This window comes from Emys orbicularis, chromosome 8 (assembly GCF_028017835.1).
Source record: "Emys orbicularis isolate rEmyOrb1 chromosome 8, rEmyOrb1.hap1, whole genome shotgun sequence".
NCBI classification, from domain to species: domain Eukaryota; kingdom Metazoa; phylum Chordata; order Testudines; family Emydidae; genus Emys; species Emys orbicularis.
In genome coordinates this window covers 22421251-22442554 of record NC_088690.1, presented here as the reverse complement: position 1 = coordinate 22442554, position 21304 = coordinate 22421251, and the positions used below count along the sequence as shown (strand labels likewise).

The following is a 21304-nucleotide window of genomic DNA, read 5'->3' as shown; positions in this document are numbered from 1 at the left end:
ATGAGCATAAGCTCCACCTCAGCTCCTTGCTCCCCCCTTTCTTGGTGCACTGAAAACTCACCAAGCAGGGTGATTTTGAAGTGGGAGCAGCAGAAGGAATGGGTATCTGGCTGAGGAAATTCTGGGGCTCACAGCTTTTCCTTTTGCCTTTTGAGTATTCAGGGAAGAAGCCAGTCCTTCCCCTAACTCCACCCTAGCAGGAGCGCTGCCAGCTTTTCTGCCGCCCTAGGCGGCAGAAGGTCCTGCCCCGAAATGCCGCCCCCCAGAGAGGCGATGGAAAGTCCCGCCGCCGAAATACCACCGCAGTCGCCGCCCCCCAAATTGTAGCGCCCTAGGCGACTGCCTCGGTCGCCTAATGGGTTGCACCGGCCCTGCACCCTGGCATTACTCAGTTTTCTTTTTACATTAGTACAGACTCTCCATCTAGTTAGAAGTTGGGTGAGCAGCAGCAAGTATGTGACCCCACACAGCTCTGCACAGTGTGCATGCACACACGTTTTTGTATGGGTGGCTCAGGGACATAAATACCTTTTGGAAGTGTTTCTTACTGCATCTCATTGCCCCAAGAAGCCCTCATCAGCACATGGCAGTGGCATCTGTGAGAGGAGGCAACAAAATTAGTTAACTCTCCCTCTTACTTTGACCTACTTTAAGCAGAGCTGAAGCAGAATAAAATGGTTTTTTCAGAAATAAAAGGAGAGGGTAAGCCACAAAACAGAGCTGCTACAAGTTTAAGAGAAAAAGAAACAGTTGACCAAGAAGTACCGATAAATCAAATACACTAAAGTTAAATGGAATATTTTATAACTCTGCATTGCAGGTGACCATAGAAATAAATAACATCCATGATTTTTCAAAGGAGCTAGGTATTTTTGTGACTTATAATATTGGTGACTATGGGTACAAAGGTAACGGGAAATCAGATCTCTTCCAGGAATATGTTAATATTTTCAGATCAGGAAGGAATTTCCCCCCTCAGGTACAGCACTGTACATTTAACCAATGGCCATTGGAGGTTTTTTTGTTTTGTTTTGGCTTTCCTCTGCAGCACCTATCGGAGGCAGAATACTGTAACTGATGGACCAATGAGCTGATCTGGTATGGCAAAACCCTGTGTTTCTATAACATTTAATGGCTCTTTCTAAATCTTCTAGAGCAGAATGATGGAGAGTGGTATGCTTAGTTAGAAATATTATATTACTAGATCTGTATTTCAGTAAGTTCTCTGATTTGAATCAAAATTTTTGCAAACAAATTAACAGATATGCCAGTTTTATTTTGTTCCATCTCTCCTTCTTTTCTAGCATCAAGTCATTGGCAACAAATACACCTTGAAGGCATATAGCTTTTCTATTTTTGTATTTTATGAGTAATAAATTGAGTACCATAATGAAAAAAAAATGTGAAGAGTGATGAAAGGGCTGCAGAGAGAATAAATACTAGAATCATAGAATCATAGAACTGGAAGAGACCTCGAGAGGTTATCTAGTCCAGTCCCCTGCACTCAAGGCAGGATTAAGTATTATCTATACCAGGGGAGGGCAAACTATGGCCCGTGGGCCGGATCCAGCCCATCAGGGCTTTCAATCCATCCTGCAAGATTGCCAGCCCCGTGGCGCAGCAGGGCTAAGGCAGGCTCCCTGCCTGCCCTGGCCCTGTGCCGCTCCCAGAAGCAGCCAACACGACGTCCCTGTGGCCCCTGAGGGGGGGAGGGCAGAGGGCTCCATGCGCTGCCCGAGCCTGCAGGTACCACCCTCCACAGCTCCAATTGGCCGGGAACAGGGAACCGCTGCCAATGGGAGCTTCAGGAGTGGTACCCACAGGTGAGGGCACCGCGCAGCGGAGCTGCCTGCCCTGCCCCATCCCTAGGAGCCACTGCCGGACATGCTGGCCACTTCTGGGAGCGGCGTGGGGTTAGGGAAGGCAGGGAGCCTGCCTTAGCCCCACTGCACACAACTGCCACCCCGGAACCACTTGAGGTAAGCAGCGCCAGGCTGGAGCCTGCACCCCAACCCCCTGCCCTGAGGCTCCCCCAACCCCCTGCCCTGAGCCCCCTCCTGCACCCCAACCCCCTGCCCTGACCCCCCTGCCGCACCCCAACCCCCTGCCCTGAGCCCCCTGCCGCACCCCACACCCTTCCTGCACCCCAACCCCTGCCCTGAACCCCCAACCCCCTGCCTTGACCCCCCTGCTGCACCTCTCCTGCACCCCAACCCCCTGCCTGAGCCCCTTCTTGCACACTGCACCCCCCTCAAACCCCGCACTCCCTCATGCACCCCAACCCCCTGCCCCAGCCCTACATTCATGGCCCTGCATACAATTTCCCCACCCAGATGTGGCCCTTGGGCCAAAAAGTTTGTCCACCCGTGATCTATACCATCCTTGACAGGTGTTTTTCCAACCTGCTCTTAAAAATCCCCGATGATGGAGATTCCACAACCTCCCTAGGCAATTCATTCCTACTAGTCCTCTGTCCTCTCCCTGCATATACCTAACGAACAATATGAGTCAGAGAATATAGGGAAAATCTATGACATCAAAAATTGAAGAATGATTATCTACAGAGAGTCTTTCAGCTTCTTTACTGGTGGAAAAAGGGTTTGCCTGACAACATACCTATTGATAAGAGTGAAGACGCTTTGATTCACTTGGAAAAAGATAGCTGCCATGGTCATCTTTCACAGAACTTTCAGCATCATAGCAAATTTTTATCCCTCAACTGTTCATTCTGAACACCTGCTTAACTCTGCATAGAGTAGATAATATTACTCTCATAACTTTTGGGCTGTGGTGCTTTTACTGGAAGGCACGGTGCTTGAAAAATAAAAAAGTTGATGTTATGTGCCACTCCCCAAAGGAATGATGGCATACTCCTACTTAGACCGATCTCTGTTCTATTTAGAAAATTTCTATCCCGTTCCTCTATTGCACGCCATTATTTTCAGCCATTGCAAGCCTGGGCAGAGCATAGACATACATATTTGGCCAATTTGAACACGGACAGCAGCACAATTGCCAGCTTTCACGCGGTAAATAAGCACCCCGACTTTCACAATAAGCCAAAAATCAAGCCAATCTCATTTCAAAACAAGGCCAAAACAAGCCAATCCCTAAAATCCCCAATACTCTATGTGACTAGATCCTCCCGGCATGCAGTCTGGGATTGTGGTGGGCCCACTGTGCACCCCAGACTCTCTCCCCCCCCTTGCCGCTGCTTGCCGGGAGCCGATCAAAAAAAAAAAAAGCAACAAGCCAGAACAAGCTACAAGCCAAACAAGCAAGAAGCTATAAGCCAAAAACTAGCCAACAAGCAACTCACAAGTCAATTAAGCCAAAAACAAGCCCAATTTCTGCGTTTTTTTCCCCCGTGGGTTTGGCATGTCCGGTCCATCAGCCTTTCTAACAAAAAGCCTTCCTCAAAATTCAACTCAATGATCCGTTTTAAAATAGCATCTGAAAAAAATCACTCCAGGAAATCACACTTTTGATGAATAAGAGATGGGGAAGCCTCTTGTGTAATTCTAAAATTCAAGTCTTTCATTTACTCTTTAACCTATTTTGCTATTAATAAAATACTTACCGTACTTTCGATAGCTCTTAGTCAAACTTGAGTATTTCAGGCCAAATACAAATTTAGTGTAAGCTCATGCAATTTTATAGGTTTCCATAGAATTGTATCTGTTTACACCAGGAGCAAATTTAGACTTTTCTCTTTTGTCGGTACTACCTTTAGGCATTGTGTCCACTCTGTACACAACTATATAGCTTGTGCTGGACATTTTGATACCTCTCAACTTCAATGTTTCAAAATTAACTAATTTTTACAAAAACTTCTAATAGAGCACCCTTTAAATAATAAGTTTTGAATTTATTTATTTGTTTGTTTATTTAAATTTCTTGTAAAATTATTTTTATAAGTATTTTACTGCTTCTTTGTAGATATTTAGAAGAGCTTTTTGCACAGGCTTGAGAACACCACCAACAAACATGATCAAGCACATCATACTTCTCTTCTCCCCTTCTTGCATATACTGCTGCCTGCCATCTTTCAAGGTGCAATTTCAGCTTTCATGTGACACAAAGAGCTGTCAAACGCACAAAGTAAATATATTTTTAATAGAGAAAAACAAACATGTGTCTTTAATATTGCTGTTATCTCTCAGTTATAGTGATGTTCGGGTTTATTTGTAACCGTAATCGGTATACTTTTCAGGTGGAATCATGATTTTTCAAGTTGATTTTGTACATTTTAAAGGAAGTAGCTTGTTTGTTTTATTAATTTAGAAACCATAGGGAAGCACCATGAGTTTTTGTTTTTGTTTGGTATAAAATGAAATCTTGGCTGTAAAGTCAATGGCAAAACTCCCATTTACTTCTGCAGGCCAGGATTTCCCCACTGTTCTCCCTTTACCTATAAACTTCACTTACTTGTTCCCTTCCCACTTTCCAAACTTTATTCATTTTTCAGTAGTTTTCAACGAATTGGGAAGTAGCTGACTAGAATAAATTATTAGACACATTGCTGTCTAGTCTAACCATTAGGAGTAATGAATAAAACCTCAGTAATCATGAACTACATAAAAGAACTGCAGATTGTAACTCACTGTACCAACATATTTTAGTGAAAATGTGAATGTGATACAGGAAAAAGGGGAGGTATTTTTAGAGATGGCAAATTTGCCATTATTGTTAATTTTTTCTCAGCCCCTTGCACCACCTCAGCCTTTAGGTGAAGTTAAAAACAATGTTATGAACACAGAGACATAGCAAAATTAAGTTAGGGTTGGAGCCTCTGTCATGCAGCTTACTCATCATGTGTCTAGCTGTTTTGGAATGGCTGTGTATTTTGTATACCCCTAATATCAAGTCAATTTTAGGCTTATTATGGTACACCATATGTACATATGGATATATTTTTTAAAAGAAATACCATATGTTGGTATCCAGCCCATCAAAAGGCCTAGTACTAAGCTATAAATCTTGCATCATCGTGCATACAGTATACATTTATTAAACAACTTTAGAGAAAGATGCTGCATTTTTCTTCATGGTATTAATAGTATTTCATCTGTATACACATTGGTGATTAGATTTCTTTTTATTGGAAAATTCTTCAGTTAGCTATGAGACAAGCGAACAAATATGCATCTAGTATCAGTTAGAGGATGTAAAGGTGGTGCTAAGGCATCATGCTGAATGGGAGCCATGTAAATAGGCAACACACCAATGATATGTTAATATGTGGTAGCATTCTCTAAAATACTTCCAGTTCCATGTGCAGGGCTAGTTAAACAGGCAGAACTGTAGGGTCTCAATGAGTGGATGAGATGATGGTGTTTGGAGGAGGAATTTAGGTTTATTAGGTAATGGGGAAACTTTTGGGACAGGAGGAGCCTATGCAGGAAGGATGGGCTCCACCTAAACCAAAACGGAACCAATATGGCGGTGTCCTAACCCAACCTGATATTCTCACCTCGAGGGGAGAGAGGGTGGGTGCTGCCTTGCCAGCTGTGTGGAGAAAGGGCTTCTAATGCCAGGGCTTGCACCTTATAAAGCCTTCTGCGCTTATGTTTCCAGAGGATGAGTCTGCCATGCCCTGACCACCACCCACCTTTTTGCAGCAGTTTCTGACCTACTTCCTCCCCTCACCATAAAGCCCTGCTACCTTCCTCCAGCAAGCCTGGACAACACCACCCTGCTTCAGGTGTGGTGCAGTCATTGCTGAGATGTTAAATGAATTCCTTGCATTGGTCTACACTGCAGAGGATATGAGGGAGATTCCAACAACTGTGCCATTCTTTTTAGGTGATGAACCTGTGGTACTGTCCCAGATTGGGGTATCAGTAGAGAAGGTTTTGGAACAAATTGATAAACTGAACAGTAATAAGTCACTAGGACCAGGTGGTATTCATCCAAGAGTTCTAAAGGAACTCAAATATGAAATTGCACAACTACTGACTGTGGTATGTAACTGATCACTTAAATCAGTCTCTGTGCCAGATAACTGGAGGATAGCTAATGTAATACTAATTTAAAAAAAAAAAAAAGCTCCAGAGGCAATCCTGGCAATTACAGGCCAGTAAGCCTAACTTCAGATAAATTGGATGAAACTATAGTAAATCACAGAATTGTCTGACAATTAGATGAACACAGTATGTCTGGGAACAGTCAACATGGCTTTTATAAAAGGAAATCATGTCTCACCAATCTATTAGAACTCTTTGGGGTGGGGGGCAACAAACATGTGGACAAGGGTGATCCAGGGATATAGTGTACTTGAACTTTCATAAATCCTTTGACAAAGTCTATTACCAAAGGCTCTTAAACAAAGTAGGTAGTCATAGGATAAGAGAGAAGGTCCTCTCATGGATCACTAATTGCTTAAAAGACAGGAAACAGAGGGTAGGAATAAATGGTCAGTTTTCACAGTGAAGAGATATAAATAGCGAGGTCCCCCAAGGACGTATACTGGGACCAGTGCCATTCTACATATTCATAAATGGTCTGGATAAACAAAAATGGGTGAACACTGACATGGCAAAATTTGCAGACAATTATTCAAGATACTTAAGTCCAAAGCTGATTGTGAAGTATTACAAAGGGATCTCACTAAACTGGATGACTAAGCAATAAAATGGCAGATGAAAATTAATGTTGTTAAATGCAAAGTAATGCACATTGGAAAACATCCCAACAATATATGCAAAATGATGGGTTCTAAATTAGCTGTTACCACTCAAGAGATTTAGTCATTGTGGATAGTTCTCTGAAAACATCTGTTCAATGTGCAATGGCACTCAAAAAAGCTAACAGAATGCTAGGAACCATTAGGAAAGGGATATATAATAAAACAGAAAATATCAATAATGCCGCTATATAAATTCATGGTATGCCCACACTTTGCACGCTGCATGAGTCTCCCCATCTCAAAAAAAAAAAAAAAAAAAAAAAGAGACATCAGAATTGGAAAAAGTACAGAGAAGGGCAACAAGAATGATCAGGGATATGGAATGGCTTCCATATGAGGAGAGACTAAAAGGACTGAGACTGTTCACCTCAGAAAAGAGACAGCTAAATGTGGCTATGATAAAGGTCTATAAAAACATGAATGATGTGGAGAAAGTGAATAAGGAAGTGTCATTTACCCCTTCACATAACACAAGAATCACAGGTCACTCAATGAAATTAATAGGCAACAGATTTAAAACAAGCACATGGAAGTAATTCTTTACATGACACATAGTCAACCTGTGGTACTTATTGCCAGGAGATGTTGTGAAGGCCAAAAACATAACTGGATTAAAAAAAGAATTAGATAAGTTCATGGAGGATAGTTCCAACATTGACTATTAGCCACGGTGGTCAAGGGAAGCAAGCCTTGCTTTGGGTGTCCCTAAACCTCTGACTGCCAGAAGCTGGGACTGGATGACAGGGGATAGATCACTTGATAAATTGTCTCGTTCTGTTAATTTTGTCTGAAGCATCTGGCACTGGCCACTAATGGAAGACACTATACAGGGCTAGATGGACCATGGGTCTGACCCGCTATGGCCATTCTTATGTTCTTATACTGTTTTCATGTGTGGACATAGGTCAACACCATGGCTTTCTGGACCTATTTCCTGTATACAAAGGAAAATGAGATGAAAGTGGCATTTCTGCAAGAGGGAGATGAGCTCATCTAAAAACCTACCTGAAGTACTTACTTTAGATCAATCATATATATAAATTATCTATAGACCATTATGAGTTAAGCCCAAAATGTTGAATAAGTAATTGTGTAGTTTGCTGGGATAATAAAGATTTACTAAATAGGAGCAATAATTCATCCCTGTTTTGAGTAGATGTAAAAGAGGTGCTCGATGATGGTTAACAAGAAGTCCACCATGAAACAATTAGCTCAGAAGAAGTCTTTTACATTTAACTCAATTTATGGCAATGCTTTAATTGATGATAGGCTATTAGCCATCAGTTCTTGTCTTCTGGTAAATCTTTATACCAGTTTGACTCTAACAGTGGTTGATAGAACCATATGGGTAACAATGCCCTTGTTAGCACACTATTTTTTTTTAAGATTTCTTTTTCCATTTTTTCATTATGATCTATTTTTATGGCAACATAGTTCATTGTTACTGTACTATAAGGCGGATGTTTAAATCAGTAAAAAAGAAATCCATCAGTGATGGATAACTACATTTACATGGCAGTATATTTCCAGTGAAAATACAGAGGCTTGTTAAATGCTTTATGTAATTCTGATGGTATGAGAGAAGTATGAGATACTGGTTAATCAAAAGCTCAGAAAAATATTACTTTTTATGAGGTTTTCATATTTTTGCTTCAGCAATAAATTGGAAACAAATGATGTGTCAAGACATAGCCATTTTTCTTTCCAACATACCCATCACTTACTTTGTCAGACCCAGTGCTGATGCTTCCTTTGCACACAAGGCAAAGTATATTTAATAAGCAATAGGTGGGGACCTTTAAAGCAATGTTCTTCAATCAAAATGCTGTTAAGGATCTAACAATGTAAATGCAAAAAAGAACCCAAGCTCCCTACCCCAAATCACATTTTCCCAGTTGGTGATTGATTGCCACATAAGTAAAAGATCAGTTCTACATTAGTACAAAATGTAGCCAATTGTAGTTTTAGTTTTACGTAAGTAAATGTAGTGCACACTTATTTAAAAGCTTTATAAAATTTACTGTGAAAATTCATGTATATGTGTGTTTTGTGCACTGTGCTAAATATTTCAATTTCACTTATTCTCTTCTTGTCACAATGTTATGGGGGAAGTTGTGGATGCAATTATGTAAAATTTACTTTTTGTTTTGATTGTAATAGATTTTTTTCACTGGAGCAAGAAATACTTGTAAAAGGAAAATTATTTAAATTGTTGCCCTTTTTTTTGTAAAGTAGTTTTTATTTATACTCAGTAAAATGGAGTCTTACCACAACATAACAAAGAAAACAGGGTTACACAGGATAAGACTGTAAATGAATGAATAACACAGTGGCTTCATTATAGTCCTGTAAATCTCAGTGAGGGTCAGAATGTAGCACTTTCTTTTTTCTTCTTTTTTATAAAAATAAAACACCATAGGACAAATTCAGCCTCTATTGTGTATACATAACTGGGGAAAATGAGGCCAAGAAGGCAGCAACTCTTGTACTCACATCGCCTTTATTTAAAACTGGTGGAGTTCACACACAACTTTTGCAGTCCGTGGCAGGTCCTAAGATTGACCTCACTGCACATTAGGCAGTGGGGACCTTTGTTGTGCTTGGAAGAGAAGGTGTCTTATCCCTTTAGGGGTGGCTAGAGAGCAGAAGGTGTGTTGCCCATTTAAGGGTGGCTAGAGAGCTAGTGAGTAACCTACAACATTAAAGCAGTATATTTACTTAGGTGACTTTTTGTTTGCGGGCAGGGTGAATCTGGACAAGTGTGGTAGCCCATTGGACACCTTTCAGGCCTGGTCTGAAAAATTGGGGATAACTCTAACAGGAAAAAACGGAGGGGCCTTCCAGTACCCTGACCTACCTGGGGATTGAGCTAGACACACTGCCAGGTACATCTGAACTCCCTCAGGATAACCTTCAGAAGCTACTGGGCTTGATTAGGAGAGAAAAAGCAGTCAAGAAAATTACATGCTATGAGCTGCAATCTATTATTGGGCGTCTTTGCCTACTGGGTGGTAGCCTCAGGGTAGATATCTTGCAGCTGCCACCTCAGGCATATCACAACTTTGTAAGAGTTACTAGAGAGATAAAGGGGGATTGGGATGCGGGAACAGTTTCTGAGCCATTTTAATGAAGTGTCATTGTGGAGGGAGGAATGGATACTTGAGGCTGATTTAAAGATTCACTTGGATGCTTTGTGAGGTACAGGTTTTGAGGTGTTTTACCAAGACAGGTGGTGTGCCCAGAAATGGATACCTGGATACAAAAGGTATAGTGCAGGACGTAACATTTCTGGATTTCCCCCCCATTTTGGTTGCAGACTTGCAGTGATCATTTGAGGAATAGAAATAATAAAAAGATGTTTTTCTCTTGTGCAACAAGATGGTGGTGGTACATATTATCATTCACCAGACCTCCAGATCACACAGAGTTATGAGGTTGGTAAGAGCATTTGTACTACAGTGTTTAAGATCTAACATCTGTTTCCCTTCCACACATATGCCTGGATTTGATAATGGCATAGCAGATGCATTGTTTTATTTTCAGATGGACAGATTTCAAGAGCTGGCACCAGGAGCCAGCAAGGAACATAAATGGATGCCACTAGTTCTATGGAACCTAGGCATACGGTGGCTGTCAGTGTAGCAAAGAGTTCAGTGGCTCCACAAATATTGTGGAGCTATAAAAGAAGTTTTAATGATTTTGTGCAATTTCAGGAAGGCCTGTCACTGATATGATTGATTACAGAGGATTGGGTGCTGCAGTACATGGGGTCATTAGCCACCTGGCAACTGGCATCATCAACCATCTCCACTCGCCTATTGGGCATTACATTTGTCAGTAGGCTGAGCGGTACCCAGATCCTTGTAGTGGGTTTTTAGTTTGGAGGTTTCTAGGAGGGTTGTCTGGAAGCACTGACCATAGGGAGCATACACTTTATCCTATCGCTGTCAATATGCTTAGGGATCTGATGTGGATCCCAAAGCCCATATGACATTGTGGACAAGAGGTGGTCTTGTTCAGGGCTGCATTCCTAGTAGCATTTTTGACTCTCTTGGGATCAATGAACTAGTACCTGGGTCCTGTTGGGATTCTTTCGGAAGGGCTTTGGAATTGATATACATTGGGAGGGGTGATTGGTGATATTAACCTTAAGGAGGTCAAAAGTAGATCAAAGAGGCCAGAGTGAAATCCCGTTATTTTACAGGAGGGTGACAAGTATGGGATCTACCTTATCAAGGCCATGAGGGCATACATGGCAATAAGATCATAGAGGGATGGGCCCCTCTTTATTCACAGTGGTGGGAGTCCCCTTACAATATACCAGTCTATTACAAATGGGGACTGACAAGGTTGGGGCTTCCAGCACAGGAATTGGGTTCTCACTCATTCAAGATTGGAGCAGCACCAGCAGAAGCACAGCTGGGTCTGGGGGCCGGGGCAATTCAGGCAATTGGATGCAGGTATTCTGAAGCATACAGAATACCTGTGAGACCATTGGTGGGGAATCAGTGTTTATGTTCCTCTGTGTTTGCATTCCAGATGCTTTCAGACAGGCCAGGCTGATGGTGGTATGGATCTGCAAGCACAGTATTGTTTCCTGGGAGCATAGGTGGGCTTCCAGGTTGTCTGGAGGTTCACAGTTGCATCTCAGTTGTGAAACAGTCCTTAGCTGGCATGGGAGGAGGGGCTGATGCCCCTTTTGTACCCAGTAGTTGCCGCTGAGCAGACACTGAATACACTGTGGTTCACCTCGGGGAACATAACATGGGAATGGGTGAAGGGGGGGACTTACTTAGGCTAGATCCTGGAACTTTTCTCAGGAGTAAATATTATTTGGTTAGACTTGTCGCAACACAGGTTGTGGCAGGGAGCTGTGAAGCTCCCACAGGTTAACAAGTCTGGGAGATATGTGAACATGGAGGTGGCCAAATTAATAGGTAACATAGGGGGTTGGTAATTTCTCATTCAGACATAGCATACAGGGCATCAAAGTTATTCAGGAAGGATGGGGTCCACCTCTCAGACTTGGGAGCTGATATGTTTTTGGCTAAAGAAGGCCTCACTAGATGTCTGGGAAGCCAGCTAGGTATGTGGGGGAGGCAGCCAAGCTAATTGCTGGTGTCTTCTTGTTGTGGAAGTCCAGTGCAGGTACTCCATAGGGAACGGATACAGTGATCAGATAAAATGGATTGGAAAAGATATAAAGGAGGTATTCTTTAAAGGAGTGGAAATAGGTGGGATTCGGAACTTCTCTGGCTGGTATGGCAGGGAGTCAACACACCCTTCCTTTATGGCCCCCCTTAACCTTCATTTGAGGGAGGGGGTGAGGACCAGAATTGATAAGAGAACGGGATACCAGTAGATCCTGGATTATGGAATTACCTGCTCTCAACAATTTTATCTGCCAGGTACTCCCAAACATTTAGGAATAAAGTTACATCCTAATTAAACTACATCCAGAGTCTCCTGTCCATCTTCCTGCATAGCCAAACAACAGAAACTATGGTCAATACCTTTTACTGTATACTCCACACCCCACATTTCATGGAGACTATTTCTGCCCTAGGCCCTTATGTGAAGTGATACGATACATGTTTCCTAGGAGCCTTGACTCTGGTCTATACAACCTTATGAGACATCTTCAGAATCTCAAGGTCTTGCATGAGAAAATTTAGCCAAGCCTAATAATCTTGGAGGCAACTTGAGAGTTACACATTACAGGTGCATTTCTTCCACACTTCACTTGGGAAAATTAGGACACTTTCACTTCATGGTAATGACTTTTTGGCCACCATAATGGATGAGAAAATAGAATCTTGCTATGGATCATGAATGGGAGTATGAGGAACATACTCATCAATATAGGGTTTGGGGTTTAAATTAGCAAAATAGCACAGATGTATGCACACGATGCTGATTCCACAAATTGGTGTTGGACTAGAAATTTCAAATTTTCAAATAAGTCCAATAGGCAGGATAGAAATTGCCCTTCAAATTTCACTCCATTAGAGGAAATATTTTTTTAATGAGTCAGGTACATTCTAAACAAACACTTCTGGTTTAGGTTTAATTTCAAAGTGGGATAGCACATCTTCTCTCATATATCAAATTCATGTTGCCTTCCATCTTGGAGATTTCAGTTGGTGTAATTCTTCCAAATTTCAAAGTATTTTGATTTATCATCATAAGAAGATTGTTCAAAGCTGCAGATTTGACTCTTTCATTCTTGGTTGCCCCAGATTTTGTGTTTGGTATTAATTAACCTCTTTCTCTGGGGATTCACAATTGCATAATCTTATTTGCATGAACTCAAAAAAGGGGATCACTTTCTATGGGGTTTCAAAGTAATTAATTAATGGGCTCCTTCTCTGAAGAGTTGGAAGTTTAGGTGAAAATTTCACTCACCTGAAATTTTTGGGGGTTGTTTTGTTTTAAATCAAGTCAATTACACAACGTCCATAGCAGTCTCATCAGTCTCTGCTATTTATCTAATCTCATTCATCTGACCTCATTGGGCTACTTGGGCTATATAGGGTCTTGTGGAAAGATCTTGGGGTCAGTTGGTTCTATCAGGTGCCAACTTAACTTGGATTTGTAGGTAAACAACAGTGCCTCTTCCATGCCAACCACAGAATATTCTGAAAGTATGTTGTACCAGAACTGTGTGGTTTTTAAAAGGGTTGGCCAGTGACACAATTTTAAAATTGCGGAAGGTAAAATTTCTCATTGCTTTATACCCGATGATTTTATATGATGTATTTGACTGTGAGAAGTTCTTTGTTCCAGACAAAACGTCTTGCCAGAAAAGTATTTTGATGAGGAGCATAAAAATGCACATTTTGAGTTTTTCTGTTTATAGATCTAATGATGAAAATGCTGTACACAAATTTTCTACAGCAGTAGACAATTTTTGTGTGCGTATCAATAATTACAAAAGGAATTAAAGGAACTTGAACACAGTGAAATCATTTCTTACTTTACACAAGTTTTGAGGCACCCTGTCATTAGAAATACATTTTGCATATAGCAATGTGATATTAGACTTTTTTCACTAACAACTTATCTGTTGGCTTCCATTGGAAAGTCCAACTCCTGAAGAGAAGTCTTTGAAATACTGGCATTTTAATCTGGGATACCAAATATGTGACACTGCATTGGAGATCTTTTTCCTTCAGTAGGGCCTGATCCAGTTCCTGCTGAAGTCAATGGGAATCTTTTCATTGACTTCAATGGGAGGTGGATCAGACTTATAACTGGTAGGTGATGTGAGAGCAAGTGATTAAGCATATTTACAAACTTTTATACGTACATATAGAAATCGCTGAAGAAAAACAACATTGCAGTTACTGGCTAACTTAAAATTGTGTTTAATTTATTATCTTTATTATATGTAGAATACTTAACCACCGATGGAATGTCTATAACAAATAATATTCGTTGTGAATTTAGCCCCTTAGTTCTGTCCAACAATTGTTCGTCTGTGAATGTATTCATTATTCACAAGTAAATTGAAATGTCAACCATAGATTACCTATGGTTGACATTTCAAGCTGTTCACGTGGACTATCCATTATTCCTTACATCTTGGTGTATGATTGTCACACGTTGATATTACAAGCTTGGTTGATAAAGGTAATAGGGTTTATATCATATACTTAGACTTCCGTAAGGCATTTGACTTGGTGCCGCATGACATTTTGATTAAAAAACTAGAGCAATATAAAATTAACATAGCACACATTAAATGGCTAAGTCATAGATCTCAGTGTGTAATTGTAAACAGGGAATCATTGAACAGGTGTGTTTCTAGTGGATCCTGCAGGGATGGATTTTTGACACTATGCTATTGAATATTTTTATCATTGACCTGGAAGAAAACATAAAATCCTCACTAATAAAGTGTGCAAATGATCCTAAATTTGGGAGAGTGGTGTTCAGTAATGAAGAGGACAGGTCACTGATATAGCGTGATCTGGGTCACTTGGTAAGCTTGCCACAAGGAGACCATATGCATTTTCATACAGATATATGTAAATCTGTACCTTTAGGAAAAAAGAATAAGGCCATACTTTCAGGATGACGAACTCTATCCTGAGAAGCAGTGACTCTGAAATAGATTTGGGGATCATGGTGGATAATAAGCTGAACTTGAGCTCCTAGTGCAACACTGTGGCTAAAAGGGCTAATGCCATCCTTGCATAAACAGGGGATTCTTGAGTAGGAATAGAGGTGTTATTTTACTTCTATATATGGCACTGGTGTGACAGCTGCTGGAATGATTAAAGGTTAAACAGGGTTCAAAAAAGAACTCGATAAGTTCATGGAGAATAGGTCCATCAATGGCTATTAGCCAGGATGGGCAGGGATACAAAACCATGCTCTGAAGCGTCCCTAGCCTCTGTTTGCCAGAAACTGGGAATGGACAACAGGGGATGGATCACTTGATGATAACCTGTTCATTCCCTCTGAAGCTCCTGGTATTGGTTACTGTCGGATGACAGGATACTGAGCTAGATAGACTACTGGTCTGATCCAGTATGACCATTCTTATGTTCTTAGAAAACATGCCTTATAGTAATAGACTAAAGAAACTCAGTCTATTTTGCTTAACAAAGAGAAGGTTAAGGGATGACTTGATTACAGTCTATAAATACCTACATGAGGAACAAATATTTGATAATGGGCTCTTCAGTCTAGCAGAGAAAGGTATAATACCACTCAATGGCAGGAAGTTGATGCTAGACAAATTCAGACTGGAAATAACATGTAACTTTTTAACAGTGAGTAAGTAACCATTGGAATGATTTACCGTGCATTGTAGTGGAGTCTCCATCACTGGCAATTTTTGAATCAAGATTGGATGCTTTTCTAAAAGATCTGCTGTAGGAAATCTTTTGAGGAAATTCTATGACCTGTGTTATACACAGGGCTGGCTCTACTGTTTTTCCGCCCCAAGCAGCGCGCCAAATTGCCACCATGGACGGCGGGGGCAGTCTGTGTGCCGTTACGGCGGCACGCGCATTTCCGCGGCGGCGGCAATTCGGCGGCAGCTTATGTCTTCAGCCGGAAGACAGAAGCCGCTGAATTTCCCCCGCGGGCAGCTGAACATAGAAGCTGCCGCCGAATTGCCGCCACCGTGGAAACGCGCGTGCCGCCCTAAAGGCACACGGACTGCCCCTGCCGTCCGCAGCGGCAATTCGGCGCGCTGCTTGGAGCGGCAAAAACACACGGACTGCCGCCCCTTGCAGATTGCCGCCCCAAGCACCTGCTTGGAATGCTGGTGCCTGGAGCCGGCCCTGGTTATACAGGAGGTCAGACTCGATGATCACAGTGCTCCCTTCAGGCCTTGGAGTCTATGAAAACAGGAAAATAAGCACATCATATATTCCTCGTACAAATTTTCATACAAATACTTACTGTGCTAAATTTTGTGAAATGTTTAGGAACATGAACATTTTCATGACTCCCTGGACGCTGTCTGAACAATAGCAAACTGAGAGGTATATGGTATATAAACTGACAAATAATAGCAAACAGAATTTAGTGCTTTTTTTTTCTCCCATTCAGATATTTACAAATCACTGTTTGTGGTTGTCACCCAGCTCTAATTAACTCGTTCAAGCCATAAAAAGGAAACATAATCAGCAATTTCTTATGTCATCTTGGTGATTGCTAGAAACTATCCAAGTTTAGTACAACCAGTGGGCATGTTAGGAAGACAAAGCAATAAGCTTTGCAGAGCAAAATCAAAGAAAGAAGTATCCTTGCACATACATTCTTCAGTAACTACATGAGACCTCTTGGAGAGGTCATGAGATGTTATGGGCTTCACTGCCAACAATATATTGGTGGCACCCAGCTGTACATCTCAGTCTCCAAATAGCGCCATCATAAAGATGTCACAATGCCTATAATAGATCATCTCTTGCATACAGGAGTGTGAGGTTCAGACTGAAGAAAACTGAAGTGATTCTAGTCAGAAGGGAGATGATAACAAAGAACTATCTGAAACACTGTGCCTCCCTTCCTCCCAGTGAAAGCATCCTCCCCCATATGCCTAGTGGTGAAAAACTTTGGGGTCCTGTTTAACTTATCATTATCCCTGGATGAAATGGAAGCATCAGAAGTAAATAATGCACTATTCTATCTTCAACTTGCTGGGAAACTTTGCCCCTTCCTTTAAGCCAGGAATCTGCCCACAGTGATACATTAATCATTTCCAGACTCACTATAACTCACTCTATTAGGAGCTGAAATGGAAACAATTCAGAGGGTCCCAGCTTTTGTAGAATATGGCTGCCAGTCTCCTCAATAGGACAGGCTACTGTGAATGCATTCCCCTGTACTACAATTCATCTCTGGTCTTCCAGTGTGCTGTTGCCAGTTCAAGACCTCTTTCCAGGAATTGCTAAGACAGCTGTATCCCTCTGGGACAGTGCATCTCACAAATTCCAGGATAAAACATGTGAGAGCCAAAAATAAATTTATACGGATGATTAGCCTAATCCAGGATCTGACCAGTTTTAGGATATGCTCCAAGACAATTCTCTTTGATAAAACTTTCTCAGCATAACCAAAAGGATTTACACATAAAAAATGAAAAACAAAGAAAAAACCTCAACCCCAAGAAGTGTAAAAGAATCCAGGAAGTGCAGTAGGGTACCTCTACACAGATTTAGTATACCTGGAAAGGGTTTTAGAAGCTACAGTGATGTGCACTACAGAAAACTGTAAAATAGGTTGTTTAATTGGACTGACACGTTTTGCTTTGCTTAAAAGAGTCTTTGTATTTGTATCAATGATGGGTGGATCTTTAGGTCTTTCCCATCTTCCTGTTGAAGAAGGGGTGCCCAGTTTTTTGGTTAATCGTCAGTTATAAGACTGTTTTACATTGGTTTAGATCAGTGTTCAAGGCTATCATTGCAAGGAAAATGGCTAGAAGCTTACTTTAAAAAAAGAAAAAGTTGAGATGTTTCATGTATATATTTCTGATTCAACCCTAAATAGATAGCGTGGGTGTGGGACAGTGGCCATGGGATTTCTGAGGTCTGAGTGTAGTCTCTTCTCAAATGCCAGGACTGTAGCAAACCAGGCATAAAAATCAAGTGTATATAATATATATATAATTTAAGTAGTCTAAATGTATAATAGATTCACTCTTTTCAAAACTGTTGTTGGACTCTGGCTCCAAATGTAATTCACAAGGGGTCCTGCCTATCGATGGTAACAAATTACATTTAAATAGCATCTTTTGTCACAAAGGAGCCCTGAGTACTTTACAAACTGATTTGTAAATTTAAATCATTTCACCCGCTCCTGAAATGTGGCAACAGTTCAAAAGCTCACAGTAACACTATATACCTTAACAGTCCAGGGCAAGAGGTTAAGAATATAATAGGTAAAGAATATTTTATCCAATAGAAACTATTAAGGAATAGCATAAGGGGGAATTTAGATACAGACGGCAGAATACAAATACCGAACTTGGAATTTGGCTCTAAAGTTTATACAACTGTTTCTGCAATAATGCCATAGTATCTTTAATAACAATAAATAATAATGACCTCAGCTTTGTCTCTTCCAAACTCTTATTTGAATTGTGAATTATTTGTGAAAAATACTCTGATCTCTCTTCATTGTAACTCCAATGATTGCAATGAATTTCTCCTTACTAGCACTAGTATGAAATCAAAATTTAGTGCTATAATTAGTATTGCGAGTTTACTCACATTTGAAATAAGTTACTGTCAGGATTTGCTTGAATTCTGTAGGTCTTCATTCTCATTTTTTTAAAATTGCTTTTGGAGACTAAAGGAAATTCCACTCCTTATTAAACAGCCCTGAGGAAAATAATGTCCCTCATGCCACAGTATATTGATGTGCAGTTCTGGAAATGATGTATTAATTTATTTAATGGTGTATATATAGTGCCTGCAAGCTTTAGCAAATATTAAAACAAACCATCCTGCAAACAAACTAAATAGAGAAGCTTAGATAAACTTGATTTTTCTTAAGGTGCACATTTTGTTTCAGTTATTGAAACACAGTTATTGTGCAATTTTAATACGTTACTTAGGAGTACTGAATAGCAGTTCACAGTAACCTCTCTGTTTACTGAGAGTCAAATCAGTCCCTCCTATGGAAAAAAGTGTGTAGGGAGTAGGGGGAAATAGTTGTCAGAAATTTTTGAAGTTTACCCACTGATTTACCATCAATAGTCTGGGAGAAAGGAACTCTCAGACATGTGGGGAAGGAGAAGGCAGAGACTTACAGAACTTGTGTTTCCTTGTGAAAAATCATATTCCAACCTTGTGGATCCTTGGGTATCTACACACAGAGCTAGCCTCTCATTGCCAGCATAGCTGTTCTGAAAAGCTGTCATGTCATTGGCTCCCCTGCCACGCCTACATCCTATCTTCCTAGAGAGCAATATTAACTAGAGCTGGCTGAAAAGTTTTACTTTTTCAGTCTTCGTCTTGGTAAATTTCCTAAGCTACTGGTGTTAACTCCAGGAAATTCAGAACACTTTGGCATGCTGAAAATGCCATGTAAATGACCTGATTTTCCAGTGGAACTTCCTTTTTAAAATGATATAAACTGGAATGTCAGATTTCCAAATGCCCTTTCTCACATAATCACAGGGCTTGGTGTATGCTCCAGCCTGTAGCCAATCTCTTTGGGAGTGACCCCTTTAGTGCACCGGGCTCCAAGGACCCACACAGTTCTGCAGGGGCAGGCCCAGGGCCTCCAAGACAATGAGATTGGCCCTTCGGAACCAGCAAAACTCTGTCTCTGTCCATGGCTCCCTGCAACAAATCCAGCCAAGCCAGGGTGCAATGCTCTCACTGAGTATTTGTGGCAACACAAGCAGCCTTCCCAAACAGGGTAACCATTTGTTAGTTATCTGGCATAGAAAATCTGAAAGTCTTTAGGTTAGCACAGAAAGGCAGACATTAAACCATAGTCCATCCCAGCCAACCTAGTGCCATGATGAGTCAGCCAAGCATAATGGACTGTATCTCTGGCTGTCTTCCCCTGGCCCCCTCTTGTCTCCCCTGGTCTGGTCTCCTGAGTCCTCCCAAAAAGGCAACCCTTCTTTTAGTCCCCTGGAAACTTGCTCTTCCCTCATTTCACAAGTCCTGCCTGCTGGGGTTTCCTGCTGTTAAATGTTGACTGTTCAGTCCTTGGGGCATCTTTGTCTTGCTGGACCTTCTGTTGATTTAGGTCAATTTGAGCCAATCCTTTAATGACTCGATTCATCCACCTACACAGGGAGGTCACACACACACACACACACACACACACACACACACACACACACACCCCTCCTGTCTCCTGCACTGTTCCAGGAGCAGTTTTAATCCTTTCACACCCACTAGGTAGCAATACAGAGGGAACCTGAGGCGTGCCTAGAATTCATAAAAAATATTACAGAAAATTTCCACTTTGTCACACCCTCCAGCATCATCCTGTACAGGAAGTTATGGCTATTGCAGTCAGATAACTTACATCTCTAACCACAGGCAAAACCAGGATGAAATTACTGTCATAGCACAATTCTAGTGGCTCCCTACCAGACACCTAACATCATCCCCACTACGCAGTAACTCTGAAACTGGGAAAGTTACTATAATTTATTATATAAGCTTTACTAAGTGAAATAACTTGGTTGATTGGCACTGATCAACCATTACCATTTTTACCCCTATTTATATAGCAGAAGATCATCCAATCTGTGTAGGTTAAAACAAATGCATTGATAAATGCAAAACCATGTATAGAATGAGAAAGCATCTGTTTTGCTGCAGCATGAACTTAGACACCAATCCTTCAAGTGATCTTCCTGCACAGATCCTTGTGCTATTGGGTCATCCTATTGACATCAGTGGGATTCCATACAAGAATATTCCTTTTGAAGTATCAGTACCTTACTTTGCAAGTTTTAAGTAGAGTGTGGAGAACTGGGGGCGGGGAGACCAGTGGTCAATAATACTATTTGTGTCAGCTTACTGAATTTGTATATAAATACCTACAATTTTTCTCTTGAGTATAAATAATATCAGCTTAAAAGAATAGGAATAGAATTTTACGGACAATAGTGTTCTTAGAAACTGTATTTTTAATAATAAAATTCTAACAGTCTAGTAGTTTTCTAAAATATCTCTTAATCTGATAAACATGGTGCGTTCTAGAGAAGCAAGTTAGTCTTGTGCTTACGGCACTGGGAGATCTGGGTTCAGTTCCAGTCTCTGCTGAAGACTTCTGGTGTGACTTGGTCCTGCCACTGCTTGTGAAGTCAGTGGGGCTTCATGTGGAGCCAGTTGCAGGGATGGAGCCTTAATGTGGCTGTCCCTCATTTCTGAATCTGTAGAATTAAAGTGATAATGTTTTGTACTATGATAGAATCTAGAGGCCCCAACCGACATCAAGGCCCCATTGTACTAGGTACTATTGAAACTCATTACAGAATTCGAGACTCAGACTCTAAGCTCCTCAGCAGCAGTGGCATTTCAGAAAAACTGGGGGGGCAGGCACAGCTTAAATTGTGTCAGTATATAGAAGATATGTGATTATATTATATCCTGCAAAGATGTGGGGCAGAGCAGCAAAAAAGTG

The 21304-nt window shown here is 41.1% G+C and overlaps 1 protein-coding gene across 1 annotated transcript in view; it reads left to right on the top strand.

The window, feature by feature from the left end:
* NEGR1 (neuronal growth regulator 1) overlaps window positions 1–21304 on the top strand; it is a 612585-nt gene that overhangs the window by 336205 nt on the left and 255076 nt on the right. The gene's annotated exons all lie outside the window — the stretch shown is intronic.